Below are 8,135 nucleotides of genomic sequence, written 5' to 3'. Positions count from 1 at the left end.
ATAGAAAGTTCCATAGATAAGTCTCGTATTTAAGGCACAACATTAATAAATAAAATTATGAACATGTCTAGATTGCCTCCGAGACATCTTGAGTGTGGAGACTCAGATTGCCGGCCCAACGGGGCAGAAAATCCAATTTTTGGCGGATTGCTGGACTAATATTCTTTTCTAATCGGACATGTAAAAAATAGCCATAGCTGCTTCTTTTTGGTTGTGATTGGGGGAGTACTGATGCAATCCGGTGCTCATGTTGTGATCAAACGGACTTGAATTTTAAATTGCCCGTACTAACGAACATTTAGGAGATAACTTTGGATGACCGGCTCTCATAGTCGTATATGTGGACTGTTCTTCGGCGTTGGAGAAGGTCTAGGTAGGTAAAAAACTAGAAATAGAGGGAGTACGTAGCGTTCACTTTCTGAACTACCCATCGTCCAGTGATCAAATCAGCATTGAAGTCGCTCCTTCCCGTTCTGTTCTCCAGCGGCAGCAATAGCTGGTCTCCCTTCGAGCGGCAAACACTCGCAGAGCCACAAAGGCGGCAGTTTGAAATTAAAAAAACCGGCACCACCACCGCCCGCCAGTCGAAGCGCGGGAGAAGGAGCCTCTTCCCCGAGACGTTCGGAGCACCACACCCGCGCCGCCGGTGCCCATCCTCCATCCTCCCCAGCCGCGCCGTCTCATGTTCAGCGTCCAGTCCCCCCGCCCCCTGAGGGCTCGCGGCGGCGATGCGGCGGTGGAACGGGGCAGGGAGCTCCGCCGCGAGAGCAAGGTGGGGGCTCGGACGCGCGCCAAGCTGAGGGAGGCGGAAAGGTCGAGGAAGGAGACCGAGGAGCGGGAGCGGCTAGATGCGGAGGAGGCCGACTACCGCCGTGTCTGGGCGAAAGGTTCGGGCACTATTGCTGTCTGTGAAGTTGATTAGTCTCTACCGATTCTTCTTGGAGTGGCTTGTTCTTATTCCTACATGGTGCATCGTATCGCCTACATGGTGCTTGTTCTTATTCCTCGCAGGATCCGTTGCCCTTATTTTAACAAGAAATTTCTCTAAACAAAAGCATGGTCATCAAGTGTACACCGAGCGTAAACGTTCTTGGGAATTTCAGAATCTTAAGGCCTTGTTTGGTACTAGGGTTTTTGAGGGGACTGGTGGGGATAATCCACACAGGGATTGGGTCAGGGATTGGGTCACCCAATCCCAATCCCTTCAAACCTTTCACCCAATCCCTTCAAACCCCCATTTATCCTCAATCCACTAGGTAGGGGTAGTGTATTGGGTATTGAGAAAAATGCAGTAGAGTTTGGGGATTTATGGGGAAATGTGGGGATGAAACATGTCAAATACACTAGAATCAAACGGTGTTTTGAGATATGTGGGGATTTAGGGGTTTGACCGGGATAATCCCCACCAATTCCCCAAAATACACTAGTACCAAACAAGGCCTAACTGCAAACATAAATACTACTCCCTCCGGTTCATTGACTACAAACACTTTTCCTATTTCGTTCCAACAATAGCAAGTCAATAATTAGGGGAGAAATCAATCAGGGGCTAAATTGGTACTACTACTCGATCTATCATTGGTTCACCAAAAGAAGTGGACAGCTGCTAGCAATCTATGTTCTTTCTTCAAGCATGATACAGCCAGATCCGTTTAGTGGTGTGCCTCTTGCTATTGTGACGTTCAACTTCTGCTTCTGGAATCTGAATATACACTGCTATACATGTTGCAGGCAATGAACTCTTCTACACCAGAAGATATCAGGAAGCAGCAGCTCACTATACCGAAGCTGTGAACAAGAATCCAAATGAACCTGCAGTAAGGATTTGGCTTACAGTGATTAAACTTTATATTCTATCTGATGATAGTGAAACTTTTATTCGGAGGGCATAATTTTTTATTGGCTCCCTGGTTACTGTAGTATTTTACTTTGATGATAGTGATACTTTTATGATTGGCCATCCAGGTGTTTAGAAACAGAGCTCAATGTCACATCTTTCTGGGAGCTCTGCCCCAAGGTCTGGAAGATGCAGAAAAATGTATTGAGCTGGATCCTACTTATTTGATGGGTTATCTCTGTAAAGCGAAGGTTCAAGCCCTGATGCAGAATTATCAAAGTGCTATGGCAACATACATAGAGGGTTTGAAGCGTGATCCAAACAGTACTATCATAATTGATGGCTTTAAGAGGCAGCATTCCAGTCCTCTGTTTGCCTTGTTGACATTATAACATGAACTGAAATTTGTTTTTGTTGGACTAGATGTGTGACATGCATTGAGAAGTCTAAAGGTGGTGACGTTGGGATTGTGGATTTAGAAGACATTTTGGTCAGTCTCTTCCATCATTATTTGTTTCTGTTTAATTTTTCCACACATATTTCTTGCATGGATGGTTCACCGTAACTGTGGTAATCCTTGTGCAACAGGAAACAAAGAAACTGTACCTTGACTGGCAATGAGAACCTTCTAATTAGTACTCCCTCTGTTCCTTTATCTAGTGCGCATAGATTGTGGCTCTTACCAATGAATGTGCTGGGCGTTGTCCTTTGGACTGAGATAGCCCTGCTCCACCGCTTGTGACCCACCCACCACGTGCATGCTGCTGCGGGGGATAACTACTCCAGCGATTCCAACGGAGGTCAGTTTCGTCCAAATTGGCTTGGTCGGGTAAACGCGCACTACAATCTGGAATTTTAGCAGAAAACTTATACGCACTATAAAGAGGAACGGAGGGAGTAGTTAAACTTTAAAAGGACCACTTAGAAATCTTAAACCAAACTTATGGTGTACATGAAGCACAACGCATTGAAAACCTGCTAATTAGTAGTTAAACTTTACCCCTTCCAAACAATCTGGTTGAGTTTTATTACCCCAAGTCACTAATTCTTTGCTCTCAATGATCCTAACAGAGAGATTGGCATTCAGACATTTATTTGTCTAATGAACTTCAAAAGTACATGGAAGAAGTTGCTGTATTGAAGAAAGAAGCTTCTGATGAGCGCTTGAGGCGGATGGAATCTGAACAAACAGTAAGTTCATACCATGATGTCCTAAAAAATTTATAAATGATAAGCATTTATTTTTCAAAAAAGCTATCTTATCTAACTGGAGGGCCGCACTTGCAAAGTAGCCCTATTGGTTATGCGTGCACTCTCTAACCATTCTTACTACTACAACTTATCTGGACTCGATGATATTTATGTCAAATGAAACCATATTAATCAAGCCATCTATCATAGATAAATATGAATGAAAGTGTGTGAATTCTGCAGGCCAGGACATCAGAGGCAAACCACGTGCAACGACAGAAAGAAACCGAGGAGCATCTTTCCAAAATACAACAAGAGTTGCAACAGGTTAAAGCACGACAGGATGAGGTTGCTAATGAGCTACAGAAAGCTAATAAGCATAATGAACATGCTCAAAATCAGCTTTTGGAATCGAAAAGTTCCATAGTGAGGAACTTCAGAAGGCCAGTGAGCATAGTTTGAATCTGCAACATCAGCTCACTGAATCCAAAGAGCGGTATAATCAGCTTCAGTCCAAGCATGAAGTATTGCTAAAGGAACGAGATGCTGCACTCGAAGAGGTAGAAAAGTTACGCCGGAGAAGTGCAGCGATGCCCTGCCAGTTTTCATTAGCTGAACTAGAACGTGCAACAGAAAATTTCAGTACTTCAACGAAGTTCAGAGAATGTGGGTTTGCCTCTGTTTACCGAGGTGTCCTCCGGAACATGAAAGTGGCAATAAAGGTGCTGAGACATGATGGTCAAGGTCGCTCACAGTTTGAACAAGAGGTAGTTTTATTGAGCTCACACTGCAATTTATTTTGCCTATGTCATGCTGGATTAAGCTTCTTTTCAATGCAAAACTGGACCTTGAATTAAAATAGTGTTTCCAAAAATACTAGTGGTAAATAATTTCTTTTGGATTTATGTTGCAGATTGCTGTCCATAGTAGGGTGAGACACCCCAACCTAGTAACTCTGCTAGGAGCATGCACAGAGTCATCGACGCTTGTCTATGAGTTCTTACCAAATGGTAGTCTTGAAGATTTTCTTTCATGTGAGGATAAGAGGCGAACTCTGACGTGGCAGATCCGCATCCGTATTATTGTTGAGATATGTTCAGCTCTGATCTTTCTTCACGAGAACAGACCTGAACCAATTGTACATGGCGATCTTCATCCTGCCAATATTCTCCTTGATGCCAACTTAGTCACTAAGCTAAGTTGCTTTGGCATTTCTCATTTGCTAATCAAGTCCAACAGAAATACCAACATAAATATCACAACTATATACGTGGACCCTATATACATGGACCCAGAATGTCTGGCCACTCGGAAGATGACAACTCACTCTGATGTCTATTCTTTTGGAATTGTAGTCTGGCGCCTTTTAACTAGAAAGCCACCTGTCGATATAAAGAAGATTGTGAAGGATCTGATGGAGCAAGGTGACCTTAACTCTATAGTTGATCCCTCAGCCGGTGACTGGCCTGTTGGGCACATCCAGCAGTTAGCAGAGCTTGCTCTCATTTGCACCGAGCAAGGTAGCAGGTCTCGTCCTGTTCTTTCAGGCCAGATCTGGACAGCAGTTGAGAACATGAGGGATGGTGTAATGAAATCTTCAGAGTCATCTTCAAGTTTGGTGCGGGATGAAAGCATCATACCGTCACACTTCACCTGTCCTATATCTCTTGTGAGTAGAAAGGAACTCTATGCTTTTCGCTATTCAGGAGCACATAAATACCCCCTCTGTCCCATAATATAAGATCATTTTGCAAGCTGTTTTAGCTTGCCATACGATCTTATATTATGGGACGGAGGGAGTAGATGACAACACCGAATGACTTGAATGTGTCTTTTGTTTCGTCTATTTCTAGGCACTCGTGTGATGTTACTAGTTCTCTTATCTTGTGACTAATCATCTCTTGTCATCATTTCAGGAAATCATGAAGGATCCTCAGTTGACAGCGGATGGAATCACCTACGAAGGTCATGATATCCGGAAATGGTTTAGCATGGGCAACATTACATCGCCGTTCACCAACATGCCACTTCAACACCAGGAGCTCATCCCCAATATCGCTCTCCGTTCTGCCATTCAGGAGTGGCTCCAACAGCACAGCATGGTGCTGTAATAATCTGCCTAATTTGCAAAGCTTTGTCCCAGCCGCCACAAGTATCAACACGGTGTGTCGGTGCCTGCTCCCTACCAAAAGCTTGAACCTGGCAGACAGAAGAGCAAGCATCCGTCAACTGCGTAGTACTAACTAGTGGTATGACCTTCTGTAGGTAAAATGCAGGGACTTTGCAAAAGGATCATTAGATATGTAGACGATGCCTATGAAAAACTCTGCCAATAAAGGACTGCGTGAACTAGTGGTCAGTGGAGTAGTTGCTACTCTTGTAGAACTACGGTAAAGTCTGGCCAAGCTAAGCTTCCAGCTACATGTACAAGTACTCAGCACGTGTATTGGAGTAACTCTTTAAAGCAGTCATGTTTTCTTAATCCATACATAGAGATTTTTCATTCCATTCATAAGTTGCTTGATTTTTTCCTTTAAATCCAAGTGACATTTTCGAGTCTTTTGGATCAACACCCGACAATCGTCAACTTGGAGTCGCAACCTATATTACTTAACCTATAAAGTAATGAGCCATCATTTTCCTAAAGTCGCACGTCTTTGTAAAGTGCAGTTTTGGGCTTGGTATTCTGCAATTTTAGGTGGCTTTTTTTTTTAGAAAAGGAGGATCACCCCCGGCCTCTGCATCTGATCGATGCATGCAGCCATTTTATTAATTATTCTCAAAGACCTTACAAAGCATTACATCAGTATAAGCCTGGAACCACCGTCCTGGCGACACCTGTCGCTACTCCTATCCCCTTGATGCAGGGGTGCCGAATGTCCGAGCCTAATACCAAACAGACATTGCACCAAAACCTAACATCTAAAGCCGGATGCCCCATCCCAGCCACATACCGGGAACGGGTCACACACCGGTCCGGCGCACTCACCGAGGCTACCTCCGCCGTCATCCACATAACCATCTCCAGAGCAGGCACCGACGCAAAGACCTTGCCAGGTCAACTGTCAACACCACCATGGCGCCAGACAGCGCCACCACCTTGCAGAGCGGAAAGATACAATGGCGATGGAAAGCAAGAGCTAGGACGAGGAGGGTACCACCGCCGCCACCCCCCGCACCCCAACAGCGCCCACCGACCACCAAGCTCCCTAAACGGCGCCTTCAAGAAGGATACGACGCCGATGGCACCGCCGCCGCCCAACAAAGTTGGAGCTTTCGCCCGGGAGAACTAGGGGAAGGGGGAGTGGGGGGATCAGACCTGTCAGACGCCTCCAAGGAGGGACACGGCGCCCTCAGGCGTCGCCGTCGACGCAGCCGACCATGGTCGGCCATGGCTTTCGCCCGGACTGGATTCCCCACCACTAGCACCACCAGCGCCGGCGTCCCATGGAACACGGGCAGGCCGGATGGGGGAGAACACGCCGTACAGGGGGGAGGGGCGCCAGATCTGGCGCCGTCGCCCTCGTCCTCCGAGATTCCGCCGCCCGCGCGGCCAAGAACGCCGGAACCAAACGCCCGCACCACCGCCCGCCGCTAAGCCGGTGGTGCCTCACCAGAGGGGCCGCCGCCCCAGATCCGAATGCCCCCGCGGAAGCAGAGCAGCAACTTGCCCCGCCGCCACCTTCCTTGGCGGCGCCCCGGACTTGCCCGGAGACCGCCTCTGGCGGCGGCGAGGAGAGGTGGGGGTGGAGGAGGGCTGGGCGCGACTAGGGTTGGCGGCGGCGAGGAGAGGTGGGTGAGATTCTAAAAGGATTCAAGCGTCCAGAATTAAGGAAAAAAAATGTAACCATTTTGCTATTTCTTGGTTGGCTATAATTGCACACGTTTGGCACAAACTTGCACTCTATAAAAGTGCATGCCCTTTTTAGTGTCAACTCGTAAATTTTACTTTCACTCAGAACTATATGTTTGACTTAGTTCAGGCTTTGCTCTCTAAAACTTGGTGCGTTCGCCGTGGCCCTGACACTGCAATGCTGTTTGAAATGAACAATATATGATAAAGGTTTGCCCTTAATTAGCTAGGTGTTTTTGGTGCTGTAATGTTACTTATGCAAAGCAGAACAGAGAGCTGGGGCTGTCGTTGGATGTGATACGGTATCAGCCTATGTCGAACTCCACGGCTGATGTTGAGGCTGAGGTGGTGAGCGAGCCTCACTCACTCAACTCCATTGACTGTAAGCTTACTGATCTGATCAAGAATTGCCAAGAACAGAGTTAGCCTGTCAGTCTTTTCAAATTAGAGTGACAGTGAACAGAGCTAGCAGTAGGTTCCAAATTGCAAGGATCTAAACTACAACAAACTGCAACTGCTGATGTGGTGTCAAAAGGTTTGCCTTTCATCTTTGGGGATGACCCGGAAACGACGAGATTGAGGGCCGGAGAAAGGCCGCCGAGGTTCACGCTGAAGCTGGCCGATCTGGTGAAGGGGTCGCTGGACTTTGTGGGCTACAACCACATTCCACACAAAGGATGGAAATTCCACTCTCATCAGATATTTGCCGAATGATACCTTGGCAGACAGTGGATCCATCGGCTTCAGTAACTGTCAGTTCCCCTCCCGTATCTTTGAAATTCAGACTCTTACGTTCTGCTGATGCGCCATTTGTGTATATATTCTCTGCATGCATTTCCAGCCTTCAGAAATGGGAGGCCGACTGGAGATCAGGTACTAGTTGAAATGATACAGGAACATTTAGACTAACAGTTTTCTGCAGTAATGTTGCATTTGGGTTTCTGGACTTTACCTGCATGCATCATGACTGAACAATGCTCTTATTCGCCATGTGAGCACAGGTCAATTCAATATGGTTGTACATCGTTCCTCGCGGCACGAGCGTCAGCGTCCCAAATGGTGCGACCGCAGCGGCAGGCAAAACCGCGGCCATGGCACCCGAAAACTCTGCCATGGCAGCGAAACCAGTGACGCCTCCAGGAAACGCTTTCATTTTATTTTTTTGAGACAAAGGAAACGCTTTCATGGCAGCCAAAGGCGCTAGGGCCCATGGGGGCCCACTAGAGAGAAGATTGTGTCATTCGAAGGCCAGCT

At 46.8% G+C, this 8,135-nt stretch overlaps 1 pseudogene; it reads left to right on the top strand.

Moving 5' to 3' along the window:
• The first annotated feature begins 682 nt into the window (after nucleotides 1-682).
• On the top strand, nucleotides 683-5,471 carry LOC119340842 (annotated as a pseudogene).
• The last annotated feature ends 2,664 nt before the right edge of the window (nucleotides 5,472-8,135 follow it).

The sequence above is a fragment of the Triticum dicoccoides genome, chromosome 7B (assembly GCF_002162155.2).
Source record: "Triticum dicoccoides isolate Atlit2015 ecotype Zavitan chromosome 7B, WEW_v2.0, whole genome shotgun sequence".
Classification (NCBI taxonomy): Eukaryota; Viridiplantae; Streptophyta; class Magnoliopsida; order Poales; family Poaceae; genus Triticum; species Triticum dicoccoides.
Note: the sequence above shows the minus strand (reverse complement) of the source record. Positions and strands in the feature narration are given on the sequence as shown.